The sequence below is a fragment of the Delphinus delphis genome, chromosome 1, assembly GCF_949987515.2.
Source record: "Delphinus delphis chromosome 1, mDelDel1.2, whole genome shotgun sequence".
NCBI lineage: Eukaryota > Metazoa > Chordata > Mammalia > Artiodactyla > Delphinidae > Delphinus > Delphinus delphis.
Window position 1 is genome coordinate 183762887 of NC_082683.1, and position 20560 is coordinate 183783446.

Sequence of the window (20560 nt, forward strand, 5' to 3'; positions counted from 1 at the left end):
CTCAGACCGTCATCCAGGGCACCCTGGGGGACGCGAGGGAGGCGGTCACCCTTCTCCACCTTTCAGAGGGGACAACTGAGGTCCAGGGGCAGGAAGACGCAGCTTGCCCGGGGCCACGCGCGGTAACTGCACAGCGAAATCACTGGATGCCAGGTCCTTCTGGCCAAATACCGTCACCGCCTTGCCTCACCGCCCCCCCCTCCAGGCTCCCACGCTGCTTCTCTATCTACCAAGTGTCCCTCCGGTTTGAAGAAGCACCACAATAACAACAGCGAAATCTTCATACTCTCACCGTTCTCAGAGCTTCACATAAATATTAACACGCTGAATCCTCACTACCGTACGGCGTACACACTATTTCATTTCCACTTTAAAGATGAGGAAACTGAGGCGACCAGTGTTTCAGTAACTTAGTTACAGCCCTGCAGGAGGTGGGATCCGGACAAGACGCCTGGCGCCTGGGTGGCGGTGCTAGGCACCTGTGACGTGCCAGGCCCTCACACCCCACCCCGACGGGCCAGGGCCCCGGAAGACGCAGGGAGTCCGCTCTGCGCTGCGCTCTCGCCCAGGGCTGTGCACTAGGGGTCCCGGCAGACAGGTTGCAGGCTGCCCCTGCTGCTGCCGGACGGCTGATCGGACCAGGTCGCAGGGCTGGCTGTGGGGAAGGCGGGAGGAAGGCGGGGGCCCTCCCTCAGTCTCCCTGCCGCTGCCCCAGGTCCACGTGGGACATCGATCGCCCTAGCTCTCCGGTCTCCGGGGACCGCCAGCCCTGTGATCGTCTGGGGGCCAGGGGACCGGGGTTAGCCTTGGGCGGCAGCCCTGACCACCAGGAACGTGGCGTGGCCCCTCTGGGGCAGGCAGCACAGCCAGAGCATTCCCAAGAGAGGAAGGGGGCTTGGTGGATCCACTCACAGCCTCCCGCCTGGCGGATTCCCACAGCACGCAGCCCCTCCCGCGCCCAGTGCGGCCCCAGGGCCTCGCCCCGGACGCGTTCTGCTTCCCAAAGCTCCCTTCGTTAACCTGTGAAGGAGCGATCCCAGGCGACCACAAAAGCCACCGTAGCAGCCGGCAGCTGCCGTGGGTTCAAGAACTGCATTTCTGTGGAGGAAAGGCTCCGGGCTCTGGCCCTCCTCCCCCGCAGGCCCTTCCCCAACTTCAGGACACAGAACAAGCAAGCAGGATGCAGAGAAGGAAAACAAAAAGATAACAAAACAAAGGCAGGACAAAAAAATCAGGCACAGCCTCTCCTGACCCCACAAGGGCTTTTTCCACATCTTTCCCTGGGCTCAGGGGCCAGATAAGGAGCGAGCCTGAGCCCCGCTCGGGGGGGCCATCTGCTCCGAGGCCTTTCTGCAGGAGTCCATTCCTCCAGGGAGCCGGCGGGGGTGGGGGTGGGGGGCGGGCGCCAGCTGCAAGCAGTCAGGGAAATGTATCGGGGGTCAGGCTGCGGGCGGGGTGCAGGCTCTCCGAGACACACACAAAGGGTGATTTAACACGGTGGGTCCAAAGGCTGCCTTAGAAGCCGAGTGCTGACGCCGCAGGCCCTGGGCGCCGCGACCTCGCCTTGCAGAATCACTCCCCTCACTCTCGTCCCAAATCGGACGAGATTTCCCTTCCTTTGCCACTGGGCAAATATTGACTTTCTTGCACTCGTGTCAGGGATGGTACCGAGGCCAGCGGGCTGGCTATTGTCTCCTCTCTACAGGGCGGGGAGGCTGTCACGGAACAGCTCAGAAGGGCCGGCAGAGCCAGGCCAAGAGACAAAGCCAAGAGAGGAAATCTGGGTCTTGGAAGTAGTGTTTCTGCCTTTCTGTCCTCTCTCCCTTGCCCAAGCCCGTGGGGTTTGTTTTTCCACGTCTGGCTGTCCTGCTGCCGTGCAGCCTGTCAGGCCCAAGAGAAGCAGAGGAGCAGCTGGTGTCACTGGCAGACCTCGGGCCTCAGAGCATATGCGTCTCTGGCTCTGGGCGACCTCAGGCCGACCCTTGCATTCTCTTGGGCCTCAGTGTTCTAACCGGCGACCTGGGAATGTTGGATTTGATGATCTCACATCCTTTCCGCTTCAGTCAAGGCCCCTGACCCTGTGCTCTGATTTTAGAAGAGATGGAAGGTAACTGCTCTGTGGTTCACGGGGAGAGTGGAAAGGGAACCGGACTGAGCGTCCACAGGGCGGGTGCAGCCCCGTCCCTGGTGCTCGGATGCCGTGTGATACTGGGCAAGATACTCCCCCTCTTTGAGCCCAGCTTCCCCACCATCAAAGTCAGAGACTGAATGAGATGACCCCCAGGGTCCCTTCCGGCGCCCCAGGCTGGGGTCCACTCACCTCACGTGGCCCGTGGGCGGTGATGCCTTTTCTCCAAGGCCCTATTTGCCAGCCCTTTCCTCACCACTAACCTTGAGCGGAGGCTGTCGGGCCTCTGCCTTGTATCCTTGTCACCAGGGGCTTCTGTCAGCCTCCCAGTTCCTCTCTGCAGACTGGCCTCCGCCGGCAGCCCCTGCCCCTCAAGGCCCTGTGACGAGAACCAGCTCCTGAAGCCCCAGGCAGAGTCGAGTGAGAGCAGGATGGTGGAAGGTGGGGCTCCTCAGCAGCTGCGCATGGCAACACCTGCGGGACGGTGGGCTCCACCCCGCCCTTCCGCTAGCCTGAGTCCCCTCTGTGATGATGCAGAACCTCAAAAAGCCCATTCCTCATGCAGCACTCAATGCACACTAAGAACTCCCCACATCCCAGAAGTTTTACATTAATTATTCCCGTGTAATCTTCAGAAGAATCCTAAGAAGTAGGTAACATTGTTCCCATTTCACAGATGACGTAACTGAGCCTCAGTTACGTCAAGTAATTTGCCCCAATTCACACAGCTAATATGGAAAGAGCCAAGACAGGAGTTTGAACCTGTCTGTCTGCAAAGCCTTTGCTCTTAAGCCCCAGCATTCTTGCTGAGGAGATGTCATCATCTCCTCGCAGGCTGTCGCAGGACCTTAACAGAGAGGTGGTGAGAGGCAGTGCCCGCGTGACTCCGCAAACCTCCCACACACCCCGCCCCCAGCCTCAGCAAAGGCAGACCCCACAGGGTCACAGGCAAGAAGGCCCTTCGAGCATCTAAACCAACCTTTTACTTTGCAGTTGAGAAAACAGGGGCCCAAGGGGTGTGACTTGCCTAAGGTCACACGGCAAGTCCATGGGAACCCCACGACTCACCCACCAGCGCACCCGTGTTGACACCCCAGGGTCCCGAGAGCGCCCCCAGGCACGGCCGGTGCCTCTGCCACTCTCCCGCTGCATCCCTGGGTGCAGATGAGCTCTGGCTGTCAGTCCAGGGGGCCAGCCTCACCCCCTCTCGGCTCCAGTCGGCTCCTTCCTCCAAGGCTGGGGGCGGGGGTGGATGGAGTGAAGCCCATCTTGTAACCGCAGAAGGGATGGGAGGTGTGGCAGGAGGTGGGGCCGGGGGAACCAGCAGAAAAGAGGCGACATTACAGGGAAGTCAAGCATTTTCTTTCTTTCCCGTGAAGTTTCTGCTGCAGAATCACGCGAATGATCCGAGACAGAGACAGAGACAGAGACAGGGAGAGGCAGGCAGCGCCGCTGCCGCCATTCTGCAGAGACGCTCTGGAAGCTGCAGGGAGATCACACCGCCAGTCCATCCCCACCCCCACCTCCGGCCTCTGGCCCCGCTCCCCGCAGGTCTTCATATTTCTCATTGGCAGTAGCTGCGGGCTCGGGACTTGGAAGGCTCCGCACGGGACTAAGCGTCGTACATGTGTTTCTCATTTACTTCTCACGCCAACCTAAAACACCACAGCTGTTACCATTTTGTCCGACAACTAACTGAAGCTCAGAGACATAGAGTAACTTGCTCAAGGTCACGCAGCCACTAACCAGTGAGCCCGGGCTTCCCGAGGACGCATGGCGGGGGCGCGCACTCATACCGAGTGGCCCACTCGTACCGAGTAATTCTCTCCAGCTGTCTCCACTCTGCAGACAGATGTGCACTGGGAATTCCAGGGCCACCTGCCCCACCACCCAGCCAAGCCCACTTCTTACGATCAGACTCCAGCCCAGAACTGCAGCCACAGGACTGCAGGGCTGGGAGGGTCCCGGGGAGCCACCTAGTTCAACCCCTTCCATGTATAGGCGAGGAGAGCAAGAAACGGGCTTGCCCGAGGTCACACAAGGTCACACAAATGGGAGGCAGCACCTGGAATCAGACTCAGGCCTCCTATCTTAAACCAGGACCCTCACCACAGCACCCTGAGGCTCAGTGAGAAGCTACTGCGCATCTCGACTGGAGCAGAGCCAGAGGCACCCCCAGGAGGCGTCAGGTTAGACTCTCCCGGCAAGGGCAGCGAGGTGCACGGAGGGGTGCTACGGGCCATCACGGTGCAGACCTTTCAGAACCTCCACCTCATCCTGGACACAAGCGTGACCTTGGGAGGCCCCTGACACCCCCTGAACCCACAGGCCTCCTGTCCAGCACTGGGACTTTTCTCCAGGAGAGGCCTTGCCCCTACAAAGAGGGTGGGCGGTGTGGGAGATTCTGAGTCTCACAGCCCTGCTGCCTTGTTGGAGAAGGGAGCTACAGTTTCCCCAGAGGCTAGGTCACAGAAGGGATGTGCTGAGCTCACCTCACCTGCGGGCGGGCCAGGACTGAGGGGGACTTCAGACACCATGAACTCCAAACCCCCATTTTCCAGATGAGGATACTGAGGCCCAGAGGGATAAGTGAGCCGTCCAAGGTCATAGGCGGGGTTGGTATGGAAGCTTCCCGACTCCCCCCAGGCACGCTGCGAGCGCAGCTCCACACCGCACCCCCCACCCGCGCCGCCCTCAGGAAGGGAGCGCTGAGCTGCCGCAGACAGGTGGGAGAACAAAGACGACTCATTTCTAAGCGCCCAGGCCCGGCAGGTGCGCCCGTGGGCTTGTTCACCCACTGCCCTGCCCCCACACGTCCCCGCTCCCCACTGGGGCACCACGCACCCCATCACCCGGAGATCAGAGATGTGCAGCAGCTCGTCCAAGGTCACACAGCAGAATGAGTAGAGCCTGCTCTCCTACTGCCCTGCTGCTCCTTCCCCACCCCCTCCTTGATCTCTCCAAGCTCCGCCGCTTGCCAGGATCCTGGGGTCCTTGCTTCCCCCGATGCACCGGGCAGCGCGCTGGCTCGTGCATGAAAAAGTTTCGTGGAGAGGAAGGGGCGGAAGACGCCGCCGCCCATCCCCGGCCCGGACGGCCGCGGCCTGGCGGGGGGCGCGGAAAGGAAGCGAGCTCCGTGCTCCGCCAGGTCCCCGGCGCGCCCCGCTCCCTCACCGTCTCCGCGGGGGTCCCGCGCCCGCACTCACTCTCCAACGCGCACCCACTCCATCCGCCCCCCGCGGCGCCCTTCCCGCGGCTCTCGGAGAGGGGCTCCTGGGATAATTCAGGACACCTCCCCAGGGACCATCAGGGTAATTCCGGCGCAAGCGGACTCCCGGAGCCCCGTCCCGCACCCGGTTCATCCGCCGCGAGCGCCGAGCCCAGAGTCCGGGCGTCCCAGGTGGGCGCCTGCATCCGCCCGCGCCCCCGGCCCCGGCCGCCCCGCCCGGCCGCTCTTACCCGGGGACGTTCCGGCGCGGTGAGCCCGAGCTCTCGGCGAGGGCAGCGGGCAGGACGCCGCGCTCCCGGAGTCCAGGCCCCTCTCCGCCTTCCCGGTGCCCGGCCGCTGCGGCTCCGCTCCGCCCGCCCGCTCCCTCGCGCGCCGCAGTAGTAACACCTGCCCCGCGCCCGCCGGCCAATCAGATGCTCCTCACATCCGCCAGCACGCGGCGCGGGCCGAGCCTCCGAGGGCGACCCCCGCCGGCCGTAGCGCAGGTCCCCGCCCCGCGATCCTGCCCCCTCTCGGGCCGGGGCGGTGGCTGGCAGGAGGCGGGGGCGCGGGCGGGGAGGGGGAGAAGTTTGCGGTGAGCGGGGCCGGCCGCGCGACCCCAGAGCCCCTCGGGGAGCCCGTCGCTGCGGAGGCGCTCCCGCCCGCCGCGCGCCCCCTGCGACACTCCCCCCAGCACCCCGCCACCCACGGGCTTGGGGATTGGCTGGGAAGGACGGCGGGCGGGGGGCCTCCCCGCGATCGGGAACCAGCTAACGGGTGGGAGGGAGCCGATTTGCTTCGGGGGCTACGGATGAAGGTTTTCCTGAGTCGAGGAAGAAAAGAAAAGGGAGGGAGGCGAAGAGGAGCGGTGGAGACAAAAGGGGCGGGGGAGGCGGGGCGTCGGGCCCAAGAGCCCCGACAGCCCCGGCCCAGCACCCCCGCACCCGTCCGAGCACGGAGTCCCGACTGGTGCCCAGGGCTCTCCCCCCCGCGCCCCCCGCGTCTCGGGGAGGAGAGAACGCGGGCGGAGGGGCCCTGCGGGGGAGGAGGAAGCGCCTGGGGCACAGGATCCCGGACCGGCTCCCTCATGAGAACCCACCGCTTCTCCCTCTCGAGGAGGCGAGGCCTGGGCCCCCTGAACAGAGGCAGGTACTCCCCACACCCACAAGGCGGGACGGGCAGGGAGGACGCCAGCCCGGGGTCGCCTCTGTGCCTTGGTCTCACTCCTGAACCCCACACTGGGCCCTCAGCGCCCACCGCCCAGATCTCAGGACCCCAGTTCAGCCGCGCAGCACTTAACGCTGGCGCCAGGCGGCCCCCATCCCCACCTTCCCCCCTCCCCTCCGCTCTCAGCAGCTCCTCCCCGGTTGCTCCCGGTCTGCATACTCAGAATCCTGGATCAAGTTTGGGGTTCGACCCAGGAAGTGACACCCCCAAATCCTGTGTGTTGGGGGAGGCCTTACTCAGGCTTCGGGGCTCCTCATCTCCGCGGAGTCAGAGCAAGGAACCCCTGGAATTCCTGGTACCTGCAACCCCCCTTGTCTCCCTCCTCCCTGCGTCCCCAGCCCGCCAGCCACATCGCTGGGAGCCGGGCCACTGCAGTGCGGCGGCGGCACCGCTGCTCTCGCTGGGCTGCAGCCTCCCTTTAGAGCCAGCCAGGCACGGACCCTGGTCTGCAGAAAACGCTGACTCGGCGTTTCCAGGCTGCCAGCGTGGCAGAGGGCGTGTGCCACCCGCATACCTGGCTGAGGGGCACGTGGGCGGGAAGAGGGGGACAGGACTGATGCCCGAGACCCTCTAGTCAGTGCTGCTGACCCCTCACCATTCCTCCTGAGGGTCAAGGGCTCAAGGTCAGCTGTTCCGCAGGAGGACACCAGGGGGTTCCCCCCACCTCTCCACACCCCACACCCCAGCTGCGGGTCTCCCACACTGAAGGGGGACCTGTCACCTGGCTGTCCCTCTTCTGCTTCTCCCTGGAGAAGGAAATGCTTCTCCTTTGAAATCCCACAAAAGCATCTTTTGCCGCTGGACTCAGGTCGGACACTGGGATTTCCTGATGCCCAGGGTCCCGGGATGCCATCCTGCTTGATTAGAAAGCCTGTGGCTCAATGATTGGACAATCATGCTGCTGGGTGCAGGGGGATGGATGAAATGGCCCTCATGGCTCCCTCTGGTAAAATGGATCAAAAGATCCCTGAGCCTCACTCAAAGCTGCCTCCAGTAAAATGGTCCAAGAATTGATAAAATGGTCTCATGATGGGAAAACAAAGCATTTGGGCAGGGCTGTCTGCTCCTCCGGAGGGTACCTGTGTTTGAGGTTTGCGCTCCCTCCACTGCACCCTTCTGCTGGGGGCTGGGGTTCTGAAGGGTCAGGTGACATGTGCACAGGCAGGGCCGGGATCTAGACGGGGAGGTGGGAGCACCGAGGCCCCTTGAAAAGAGGCAGCTTGGAGCCTCTCAAGCACCAGAGGACCCCTCTCCCGGGGCGTGGGGGGGGGCGGCGGTGAAAACGGCTTACAGCCTTGATTTCACTTGAGTCTTTTCAACAATCCCAGAGGCAGCGAGGCAAGGACGGGACAGGTTTTCCCTCCACTGTGGCACAGGAAGTGCCCAAAGGCTTCCCAAGGTCCTGTCTCCGTGCCGAGTGAGGCACGGAGTCGGGTCCCGTGACCCCACATACTGGCCCTCCCCTGGTCCACACAGGCTAGTGCACAGCTATAGCTGCGCCTCTTCCTCCCGGGGGCTCCTTACCTCCCCCCCGCCATTGCCCCTGCTACCCTGTCTTCCCCCGTCGGCTTCCGGTGCACATCACTAGATGTGGCCCTTACCCAGCCCCCAGCCTCACCTGGCACTGCCACGCTTGCCTTCTGTGCTCCAGCTGCACTGATCCCCTTGCAGGTCCTTAAAGGGCTGTGCTCTTTCCTGCCACACACAGAACCTCTGGCCACGCTGTCCCCTCCACCCACACTGTCACCCACCACCCCCTTCATCCTGCCAGTCTTTCCCTGACGCCTCCTCCCCTGCACCATGCTTCTCCTCTGCAGCACCTGTCGCCTGTTCTTGTTCTTATCTCCCCGTCCCCAGACCGTGAGCTCCAGGTGGGAAGGACCTCAATAAATCTTAGCGGTTCTGAGGCTGGAATCCTGGCACTGCCGCTCGGATGCTGTGTGATCTTGGGCAACCACTCTAAGCCTCGGTTTCTCACCTGCACCACAGGGATTCTAACTCTACTTCTAAATCAGAGTTACTGTGGGGATTCAAGGAGTGATGTACGTACAGAGACCAGCGCGATGCCGTGGCTGGCGCACGGTGTCAGCTTCTGCTGGTAAAGAAGGAACAGAGGGTGGACACGTCGCTCTACTGCCAGCCTTCTCCCCAGGGACCAAATATATCTGCTCTCCTTGACCCCCAGCCCCCTCTCACTTAGCCGCTCCTGAACCCTAACGTCGGCCCCCGGCTTCCGGGATGAGCGGAGAGCGGCTGCAGCCACTCCTTCCTTCCCCGCCCAGGCCTGGCCTCTCCAGTGCTGGCAGCCGGGTTCTCTGCTTTCTCCCTGCATTGGCCTCGGGTGCCAGCACAGCCCGGGTGTGGAGCCCCGGTGGCAGAGCCGGGAGGCAGGGTGGCCTCTGTCACACTCTGCGTCAGCATCTCCCCGAAAGCCACGTCCAGTGAAATCCGCGTCCCCAGCCTCTGGAGGGGTCCTTTGGCGCCTCCTCTGCAGAGACCCCCGAGCTGCCCCAGACCTGGGCTGAGGCCAGCCCTGCAGGATCGGGTGGGGGCAGTCAGGAGGGGGCCCCAGGGGCCTTGGCCGTCTCCCTGGGTTGGCTTCCTGTTGCCCTTCCATGTCCTCCTTTCTGTCTGATCTGGGCCTTCGTGAAGGCCGCTGCCAGGGAGGTGGACGGCCCTTCCCCAGCCCTACGGCCTGACACCCCACAGCTGGTCCCCTGGGGAAGTAGCCACGGTGGCCTGGCTAGAAACTTCCCCCAACCCCCAGCCCGGCCAGCTCAGTGAGGGGAGAGGGAGGAGGGAGGGAAGGGAGAAGAGGCCTCTCTAAAGCCTCTTGACCGAGTTCCTCCCCACTTCAAACCTGTCCAGACAAAGTAATGATCCTCAGCTCTTCCTTCCAGAATTATAGCAAATGGGTTTCTGCAAAGAGCTTCTAAATCCTGCAGTCACCGCCGTAACCACCACTCGTGCTAACGGTGGCCCTCCCCCTCCCTCCTCCCTTCCTCCCCCTGGGCTTCACTGGACAATCTAAGCAGCAGTCTGGGACCACAGACTTTGAAGGACGGGACCCTCACTGCCGTCCCGGCCACATGGTGGATGCTGTCGGGGTTAAGAACATAGGCTCTGCAGCCAGACGTTGGGAGTGAACCCTGGCTCTGCCGCTTAGCAGCTGTGTGACTTTAGGCAGGTTACTTAACCTCTCTGTGCCTCCTCTGTAAAATGAGGACAAAAATTGTTTGTGCCTCATACAATCACTGTGAATATTGCATGAGTAAAAAAACATTAAAAAACTTAGAACAGTGTCTGGGATGTGACGGGTGCCCAGTAAATGTTAGCTCTTTTTTATATTATCTCTACAGATGGGTAGACAGAAAAGCAGCTCCTGTTTACCGAGTGCCTTTCCACGTGCCAGGCGGTTCGTATGTCGTGACACAAGGGGTGCAGGATGGGCCACGTCAAACCTGAGGAGTCTGCTGACACCCCTGATCCGAGAATTTATTTGCATCCACTTGATGTGGGGCTAACGAGCGGCACCTGGGGAAACAAACTGCGTCTACAGCTGGGCTCCAGGCACGGGTGGCGTATCTGCCACCCGTTAAATGGGGGTCTCGGATGAAGAAATGGTCAGAGAGAAGGAATGCAGCTGACAGTGAGCCAGACCCCACGACAGGGCTTGAGGGCCCGAGGGAGGGGCCCGACAGCAGGGGGAGAGTGGCTGGCCCTTGACCTCCTCTGACCCGGTGACCTGGGAAGCAGGGCAGGGCCCCGGCCACCTGCTGGGATACCTACCCCCGAAAGGAGCATTTCACCCCTGAGTGTTCTCATTCGCTCTCTGAAAGAGTGAGAATGTCTCGGGGGGCACGAGACAGCCCAGCCGCAAGTGGACAAGCGGCCGCCCAGCAGAGAGGCGCCCCGCCGGGCAGCCTGCGGAGGCTCCTGGGACGCTGGCCAGGTGAGGCCGGCGGGGGTGGGGAGGTTTCCTGGAGGAGCAGGTGGACAGGTTCGGGTTCTGAGATGGTGATGACAGGAGACACACCGAGTGTGTGCTTAATGTTTCTTATTCCCATTTTACAGAGGCAGACAGAGGTCACACGGCAACCTGCCCAAGGTCGCACAGCAAGGGAGCAGAAGACGCAGGGTATGAGCTCTGATGTTCTGCTCAGAGGCTGCACCCTGCCCGCCTCCGCCACCTGCTTCGCTGATCGATATTAGGCCCCTCATTCCTAACTGTAAGCTGGACGGGGTGTGGGCACTTGGGTCCTACCTAATCCTTACAGCTACCTTATAAAACGGGTGTTTGTCCCCAGCTCACAGCTGAGAAAACCGAAGCTCAAAAATGCAAAGGATTTGCCCAGTTCCCGTAGCTGGGAAGTGCCAGAGCCAGGGTTCAGGTCCCCCTGCCCAGGACCACCGGCGGCCATAAGCCCAGTTCCAGCCCCCGCTGCGCAGAAGGCCACTCCCCCTGCCCAGGACCACCGGCGGCCATAAACCCAGTTCCAGCCTCCGCTGCGCAAAAGGCCACTCCCCCTGCCCAGGACCACCCGCGGCCATAAACCCAGTTCCAGCCCCCCCTGCGCAAAAGGCCACTCCCACACGCCCAGGACCACCGGCGGCCATAAACCCATTTCCAGCCCCCCCTTCGCAAAAGGCCACTCCCCCTGCCCAGGACCACCGGCGGTCATAAACCCAGTTCCAGCCCCCCTGCGCAAAAGGCCACTCCCACACGCCCAGGACCACCGGCGGCCACAAATCCAGTTCCAGCCCCCCCTTCGCAAAAGGCCACTCCCACATGCCCAGGACCACCGGCGGCCATAAACCCAGTTCCAGCCCCCGCTGCGCAAAAGGCCACTCCCACACAGGCTTCTCCCAGGCATGGGAGCGATTCCAAGGTCTCTCCGGACTCAGGCCAGACATGCAGGCCACCGAGTTTGGGAGAGACCCCCAAGAGGAAAAGGAATTGGGTCTGAGCTCGGAGGATCTTCCCAGAGAGTTCGGGAAGCCAGGATAACTGACTCCTGTGACTGGGGGTGTGTAAACAGCAGTCCGACAGAGCTGGGACACAACCCCTGCCCGTGAGGGTCTGCATCAGGATGGAGCAAGGGACACGGGCTCAGGGCAGCTGTCCACCTGGAGGCCTGGACCGGGAGGAGGGTGCCTCGAGGGGGCGGAGCCATGGGAACTCCCTGGGAAGGGGAGGTGCTCAGCCAGGGCGCGGGCAACGAGTGCTGACAAGCATGGAGGCGGAGGCACCGGGCAGAGCCGGGGGGGGGGGGGGGGGGGGGGGGGGGGGGGGTTTCACACACAGGCCCTCTCCCTTTACTGTGCTTCGCAGACTCTGCGTTTTCACTAACAGAAGGTCCGTGCAGCCCCCGAGACGAGCGAGCCCATCGGTGTCTTTTTTCCAACAGCCTTTGCTCACTCTGTGTCTCTGTGTCACATCTGGTAATTCTCAGAATATTTCAACCTTTTTCATTAGTGTTGTACTTATGATCTGTGAGCAGTGGTCTTTGATGTTCCTACGAGAGTAGCTGAAGGCTCAGGTGATGGTTAGCATTTTTACCAACGAAGTATTTTTAAATTACAGTATGCACGTTGTGTTTTCAGACATCCTGCCACCACACACTGAAGAGGCCACAGGATGGTGTAAACATAACTTTACGTGCACTGGGAGACAGGAAAACTCGTGTGGCCCGGCCGGGCTGAAGGGACCAGCTTTGACCCACACGGGCAGCAGGGCTGTTGGGTCAGGGGAGACGACCCCGCCAGGCTAAGGGGGAGACCCCACGCTGGGCAACTGGATGGGGTGAGGGGACACGGGGGTCGGACGGCTCCTGGGTCTGGCTGGTGACTGGAAGGGGAATGAGGTCGTTCATTACAAGCAGGGGCATGGTGGGCAGGGGTCTAGGGAGGTACGAGCTGGGAGTCCACGTGGGGAGCAGGGCCAGATTCAGGAGGAAATATCCAGGAGGCGCTTGGAAACGTGGCCTGGACCTCAGGAAGGGGGTTTGGACGGGAGATGTGCCTTTGGAAGACACTGATTCATAGAACATGGAGAAACACTTGCTCTGAAGATGTTAGTAACCTAACAAGGGACAGCAACCAGCTTTGGTCCCAGACTTGGACTCAGGCTGGTCAGTTCTCACCACCTCAGTGCTTCTTTCTCTAATAGCTTCTATCTCAGGTCTGAGCAGCTGTGAAATGCCCCCAAACCATCTCCTTTCTCTTTCCTAAAGGTCTCGGGTGCGAGTTTCTAGCCACATATCGTTCTACCCATTTTACAGAATTGGAAAGTTAAGGCACATCTTTACTAAGCCACGCAAGCTGACTGTGGAGTCTGAAGTGGGGTCCATCCCCACCGACCTCAGCCGGGAGAGCGGTTGTTTTTTTGTTTGTTTTTTCTGGGAGTTTTCCCCCAAAGGAAAGCTGTACTGACAAATCAGCCATTATCTACTTTAAGGAAAAGATAAATCAGTTATTACACCTGCATCCTGCCTTCCCACCACACCCCATCTGAGAGATTCCAACCCTGAGGAAAGAGCACAGAGCAGCGTCCCTCCCAAGGCACGAGTGTGGACTGCAGCCACCGTACCCCCCACTGCGTCTGAAGTGACCAGCAGACACTCAGGTACCAGACAGCACATCACGGTCGACCAGAGAAGACACTGAGCTGACAGCCCCTCCCCTTCGAGAGTGCACAGATGCCGGCGAGGTCTCTGCCCACTAAGAGCCTGTAAGGCACAGAGCTGCCCCTCCAGGCGCGTCAGACCTGGGGCCCTGGGTGAGAGACTGCTGGGCTGTGGCAGCATCGGAGCAGAAAGAGATCTCTGTAGCTCCTGAGAAAGGGCAACAGCAGAGTCCCAGCCGACCCAACGCCCTGGCCCTGACCTACCTGCGGGTCTGCCTGTTGCTCGCTGGCCCTGGCCCTCAGCTGAGCTGGTGTAGCCGATGCTGGGGAAGGGGTGCCTCCCCTCCGCGCCCCCCGCCTGGCTTGTGGGGAGAAGCAGGCGTGTGTCAGCGTGGTGGTGACGGCAGAGCATGGAGCGCTGGGGCCGTGCACACGCGAGGGCTCCAGCCCCCGTCTCCGCTGCCCCCCCAGGACCCACCACACAGCCCCTCAGCTCCATCTCCCACGTCTCCCTCAGTTGCTGGCGTCTGGCTTCCGCGGGACATGGTCCCAGACCAACGCTGACGCTCAGGCTGTCTTCTGTGCCTTCGGCCTCCGCGAGCACAGTGCACGAAGTGCGTGGTGACAGGAGTCTCCCCCACGGTGGGACGGCGGGAGCTCGCTGCAGCGCAGGGGTCCTCCGCCTCTCCGTCCACCAGAGTCACCCGAGGAGCTGGCGAGAAGGACCGCCAGCCCCCGCCGCAGACCCACCCCTCCATGGAAAGACCTCGACTGCAGAGCCGGGCCTGCCTCATGTTCCCGGTGGGGCTCGAATGAACGAGACGCTGAGCTCCAGGTTCTTCTCCTGAAAGAACATCCGTGGCCGGTTCCCCGAGGGAAACACACAGGAAGCACAGTGCCTGCGGCTCGAGCTGGCCTTGGACGCACGCGCACTGCCACACCTCCCAGCTCCGCGGTGCCTGGGGCTTCCTCCCAAGCCGGTGATGCAGTCAGCCCCCTGCCAGCATCTGCGGGAGGTGCGCACCTCCTGACGGCACGACGGCCTCACACCTCCGTGCTGCTGCCCCGAGGACCTTGGTGTCACCCCTTCCGGCTGCACCCACCCGAAGCACCGTTCCCAGCTCCTGCGGCCCCGCGCCCAGCGCCGACTCTCCTGAACCTTCCGCCACACAGCCTCCCAGTGCCCACTCCCCGCCTTGACTCTCACTGTCTGGCTCCCCTCGCGGCCCAGACGCCGTCGCTGCCCCCTGACGGTCCTGTGCACACGCGTCCAGCACTGCACACCTTCCTGCACCACCCCACTGGCTCAGACCGTAACCCCCTGAGGCAGCACAGATCCCGGCACCTGGTGGGGAGTCATAAGCCTTGACCCTTAACCTCACGTGGGGTGACAAAGAGATCAGGCCGGGTGCGGAGACTGGGACAGGCCAAGCGCACCCCCAGCAAACTCGTGCTTCAGTCTCCAGAGCGGGGGGCAGACTGGTGCTAAGGCAGCGCTGCTCCAGGAGAGCCAGACCTCACCGGGCCTCCGCGGTGCCACCTCTGTGGATTTTCTCCTCTTCTGGTTCTGATCCAGAAGCCCAGGAAGCTGGGTTCTGGGTGCCCTCATGGGGCGTTCAGTCCACTTAGGGACCTGGCACTGATCGTACGACCACAGACACACACGGCAGACCTTCGCTAAGGTCAGAACTGTGACGGAGAGTGGGATGGTGCTATAGGGCTATTAGAGGGACTTCTCAGGGAGATCAAGGACAGCTTCCTGGAGGAAGCAGCGCCTGCACTGAGGCTTGAAGGCTACCCAGAAATTAACCTGGCAGAGTGAGCAGCTTCTGCAGGACCCGGGAAAGAGGCGGCCGTGGCCGGACCGGGTGACGGGATGTCGGAGGAAGAGAGTGAAGGGTTGGATGTAGAGGCGCGGGGTGCGGGGGGGCACTCACGGGCGGGACGGGAAACCTGGAGCCGGCCCAGGCGTGGGCAGGTGGGTGAGAGCATGAGGTGGGTGTTGGGTCACCTGTGAGGCATCCAAGTGGAGACTCTGAATGTGCAGGTGGGTGCAGGCGGGCTTCAAAGGAGGGGTCCGGGCTGAGGACCTGTTGTGACTCATCCACTTAGAGGAGGGGGTTGAAGCTGAGGGGCCTGGACCCCCCAGGCGGCGACCCTTCTAGAGGGACACGCACCCCGTTTCACAAGGCTGTCCTGTTCAGCTTCTCCATCTCGGACTCACTTAGGTCCCGTTTCCTTTATCTGTTGTTAAACCAACAGCTGACCAAGTGCCCACGAGCCGTCGGTGACGAGGAAACATCGCTGTCAACTGAGGCACGGGGTGGGGGCTCCCGCCAGCTTCGTGCTGTCTTTCCACGTCCCTCTCGGCCCTCAGGAGGCAGACATCCCTGCCCTTGTTTCCGGAGCAGGACGCTGGGGCTCAGAGAAGCAAAGCCCTGCCTGGTATCAGTGTTGGACGCCTTCTCACTTCCAGGGCTGCTTCCCCAGAAGAACGGCCCGTGCCCAGAGCGGGGGGGGGGGCAGGAGCCAGCCACCACCTCCATTCCGACCTACTCCCGACGTGCTCGCATCCCGATGGACCAGCCTCTGCTCACACAATGCTGGCAGCCAGTGGCCCACTTCTCACATCGTTAAGCGCTATTAGAGTGGATTCCTTATCTTAACTGAAATCTGTCTCGCTGTGGCTTCCTCTGCTGGTCAGTCCAGCCGTCCAGGAGACGGGCATCCTGCCTCTCTGAGAACAGCTGCCGGGCCTCCCTGGACACCTGTGTCTGGTCAGGTTCACTCCCGTTCCAGTGTCTTCCTTTGCCTCTCACATCCTGGCCAAACTCTTCTGGACAAGACCCAGTATGTCTGTGTCCTTCTTGAAACGGGATGTACAGAGAGGTACAACCCACCCTAAACGAGAGCCAACTCGCCCAAAATCAAGGTTAGATGGAGGCAGGGCCAATCTCTTTACGGTCAGTGGTGCATCAGGCCCAGGCTTGAGCGGAGCTAGTCCAGACCCACTGCACAGGAGGCGTGTCCCAGGTCTTAGGGGACCACAAGAGGCGCCCAGGACTGGAGGGCATCTTTCTGCACCCAGGAGTCTCTTCCCTGCAGGAAGGCCCAGAGCCTGCTTCCCGGGCCTCCCTCTGTCTGGGGGCTGGGGTACCACGGGGCCCTGGGGAGGAGTTAGGGAGGGAGCAGGCAGTCAACGCAGGGACCCGGAAACCCTGGTGGGTCCCCGCTCGCCTCTCCACCCCACACAGGATCCCGGGGCGGCAGGTGGGAGGTGCCCCAGGCCCGCCCCTTCCCTGGGGCCAGCCCAGAAGCTGGTCTGGAAGCCGGGAAGGGCCAGCAGCTGAGGGTGGGTTCTGCCTCTGGAGGGTGGGGAGCACAGGGCTCCAGGGAAGCTGGGGCGATGCCAATCGTGCTGACCCCATATGTGGCGTCAGAGCCCAGCTGCCCCACCCACTGGCCACCTGGAACGGCCAACCAGTGCGTCCCCAGCCACATCCTGCACCAGCCTGGGCTCTGCTTGGGACCAGCTCTGCCCCCTTCACTGACTGACCCCGTCAGGGCATGTCCCCGCTGGGGGCCTCGGACCCCTGTGGGCCCCAAAAGCTGAGCCTAGATGGCGGCGTGGGCCCTTTAGCCCCGACAGTTCTGAGGGGTTCGGGGGGGCTGGCAGTGGGTGAATGACCGAGGCTGCCTGGCCCCTTTTGGAGGGGAGCAATGGTGAGCAAGGTGATTCAGCTAAAGGGACAGGCTTCAGCTAAAAGCACCCTCGAGGGGGCTTCCCTGGTGGCGCAGTGGTTGAGAATCTGCCTGCTAATGCAGGGGACATGGGTTCGAGCCCTGGTCCGGGAGAATCCCACATGCCGCGGAGCAACTAAGCCCATGAGCCACAACCACTGAGCCTGCGCGTCTGGAGCCTGTGCTCCGCAACAAGAGAGGCCGCGACAGTGAGAGGCGTGCGCACCGCGATGAAGAGTGGCCCCCTCTCGCCGCAACTGGAGAAAGCCCTCGCACAGCAACAAAGACCCAGCACAGTCAAAAATAAATTAATTAATTAATTTAACAAAAAATAAAAGCGCCCTCGAGGATGGGGACCCATGGGTGTTGGGATGAAGGCGGCGGAGGCCAGAGCCCCGGGAGCCACCCCCCGCCCAGGCCCGCCCCCGTTCCCCACTCTGCACACTCCAATTCTGTCCCTCGGGTCCTGCCCCGGCCCTCAGGGCCAGGAGGCCCCTGGAGCTGCACGAGGACAGGAGGGCGAGCCTGAGGCAGGAGCAGCCCACACTGTCGCATCGGCTCTGCAATGCAGTGCTATGCTTTTTCGTTAGTTTTTTTTTTTCCCTAAAAGTCCTCATTTCCCACGGAAAATGCAGCCAAGTGCTTCCAGAAAGGGGTGGCCACGCTGCCTGGGGACGCGTCAGCCCTTCTGATTCCGGGACCTGGCAGCCGCTCCTGCCCCCCCTCGGGCAAGCAGCTCTGCCCTGGGCTCTGTGGAAGAAGTAGGAGGGGCCTGGGGCGCAGCCAGGGGAACCTCAGGGATCACGGACTACAGCACCTCTTAGCGCCGACCCCAGGCCTCTGGCTTGGGCTCCATCACACATGCAGAGACACCTCAGATCCAGGGGGCTCGACCCCCTCCCACCACCCCACCCTCCTTCTCTCGCTCTGAATGAGCTTTTTTTGGGGGGGGTGACAACGTCTCCCTTTGTTGTGTCAAATAGCAAATCTGCTGCAAGGTTCTCTGGGGGGAAGGGACGCCTCCCCTTGCCCACTACATGACACACTTTCTGCACACACTCTGCCTCTCTGTTCTCCTCCTGTTCTTGGGTTTCATTTTAAGGGAACTTTTCGATCCAGCTCTGCCTTCCCAATTAAAAAGGTGATGGGTTCAGTCACCTACGGAAACAAACCCAAACCAGGGCCAGTGGAACGGGAAGACCCTGCCTTCTCCCCAGCGGCCCCAGGGAGACGGAGAGCAGCAGAAGGAAAGGGCCGGGGGAAGACCTGTGGTTCCGGCCGCTGCCCATGGCTGGGTGAGTGGCACCCCCCGGGGGGCAGGTAAAGCTCTCGGTGCCCTGAGCTCTCTCCCCACGACCGGGAGGGGCTGCAAGGTCCCGTCTGCCCTTCTCCTCTGACGGCAGGTCTCTCAGGCACAGATGGCTCTAGCTCGGGGGCAGCCAGGCCAATCTGGGCACAGCCCAGGGAGAGGCACTGCCAGTCTGCCATCTGCCACCCAGGTGACAGCCGGTGACGCAGAGCTCCGGGCTAGGAGGTCAGAGCCTCTCCCTGCTGCCACCAGCCTCCCAGGGCCTGGCAGGAGGTGCCTCTAGGCCCTGAGGGGCAGTAGGTCTTTAAATGAAAACAAGCCAGCTCTCTGCCTGGGAGACACTGCCCTCTGCAAGGTGTTTCCACCAGGGCACAGGCTGTGGACGCAAGTGACAGCTCTCTGCCCCGAGCTCGGGACAGGAAGGGGGTCGGGCCAGCCGTCGGGGGACACCCACCGGGAGTCAGAGGGAACCCCGTAGGCAGAGTAATGCTGACGAGCCTGGACGGTGGTTCCCACCTCCTCTGCCTTCTGACCGTGGGTCCCAGGGCAAGTTCACTGACCCCAGAGCCCCGGTTTCCCCACCTGTAAGGGGATGGAATCAGCCACAGTCACGGGCTGCTGCGAGGGGTAAAAGGCCGAGCGCACCTGTGCCCTCAGCAAGTCATGCCTCCTGTTTACTGCAGATACCCCTGGACGCCCCACCTCAGCAGCTCAGGCAAACGCCTGCCAGGTTTTCATGTGCATTAAACTCTCCTGGAAGCTCCGTGAAGTGCAGATCCCCAGGCCCGGCCCCAGAGATCCCCATTCAGTAGGTTGAGTTCAGGCACCCGGGGGATTATGACATTTTGAGAAGCAGAGGACAAGATGGTCCCCAGCCCGCGGGTGTGGGCGCGTGCGGGCGCGAGCCCAGGTCCTCACCACGTCCAAGCCCTGGCCCTGTCCCCAGCCCACCGCAGTCTGGCTCCTCTCCGCAGAGAGTCCCCAGCGCTTTGTTCTTCCTGCTGCGTCCCATCCCTTTGCACCCACGTTCCTCAAGTCAGGGACTCACGAGCCCCCCCCGCCCCCCGGCTCCAGACTTTTTCTAGGGCTGGGGGTCAGACCGTGGGCCAAAAATACCCCTCACCCTCATGGCCCGCGTAATTCTTTATTCACTGACACTCGTGGACTCGTTCATTCTCCTCATTCATTTGCTCACTCATTCACTCAATCATTCATTCATTCACTCACTCATTCATTCACTCATTCATTTGGTCACTCATTCACTCATTCATTCAACACTTCTGCGAGCCTACTCTCCACAAGTCACGACACTAGGGGCCAAGGTTGACATGTGCAAAGCCCCCCTTGTCAGAAAAAGGCCAAGGAAGTGATGGTCCTTAGAAGCCACATGCCCTCGGGGACCCTCAGCTCCAAACCCAAGGGCAGGCTCAGGCTGACTGCCCCCCACCCCGCCCAGGAGGCGGCAAGAATGGGCCCCCTGGGCTGCCCCTGCTTGCCAGGAGGAGAAGCTGTCTGGAGAGGGGGATGGCCCACCCCAGCGCACTCACCGTCACTGCCAGGTACAAAGTACTTTTTCCTCCGATCCAGCCCTGTCCCTTTACATAATTCTATGCCTTATAATTACGTGAGGACGGGCCAATTCCCCCAAACACGGGCGCTCCCTGGATCCGCCAGGCAGGGGAGCTCGGCCATGGCCTCGATTCTTCCTGTTGCCCCGCATCCAGCCTCCGCTCCCAGAACAGGCTGCAGGCGCAGGCCACTCCCCCACCCACGCCGTGGAGCTCAGAAAGCACCCAACCCCCTCATCCTGCAGAAGGGCGACAGGCTCCGAGCGGGGCCTGATTTGCTCTGGGTCGGTCACAATCTAGTCCATTTCCTCCATTCACCCCTCATTCATTCATTCGCCCAACACCTTGAGAGTCTATCAGGTACCGAGGCCGTGCTGGGCATCGGACACACGAGGATGACCAAGACATGATCAGCACAACTGCCAAAATACAGCACAGGAAGTGCACTGAGGACAGAGAGGGGCCAGGGCTCCGGGCGAAGGCTCAGGGAGAGCAGGTACAGCACAGGAAGTGCACTGAGAACAGAGAGGGGCCAGGGCTCCGGGCGAAGGCTCAGGGAGAGCAGGTACAGCACAGGAAGTGCACTGAGGACAGAGAGGGGCCAGGGCTCCGGGCGAAGGCTTAGGGAGAACGGGAAACACACCAGCACATGGCATGGGAAGGGCACCCAGGCACAGGGAGTGGCAAAAGGCTGGCGGCAGATTTGGGGCCAGGCCCAGATCCTCAGGTTCCGGTGTCTTCCTCCTGCCTCCGA

General features: G+C 61.9%; 1 protein-coding gene across 3 annotated transcripts in view; it reads right to left on the bottom strand.

Annotated features, from left to right (window-relative positions):
* The window catches only part of SYT2 (synaptotagmin 2), an 82936-nt gene that overhangs the window by 29185 nt on the left and 33191 nt on the right, over window positions 1–20560 (bottom strand). The window contains exon 1 of one of the 3 annotated variants that reach the window (XM_059999119.1): window positions 19786–19878. The exons of 1 other annotated variant lie outside the window; for it this stretch is intronic. The gene's annotated coding sequence lies outside the window, so the exon portion shown is untranslated. Of the gene's footprint in view, window positions 1–5587; window positions 5709–19785; window positions 19879–20560 lie in introns of those variants that run through there. One more of the 3 variants, XM_059999111.1, reaches the window with a different exon arrangement.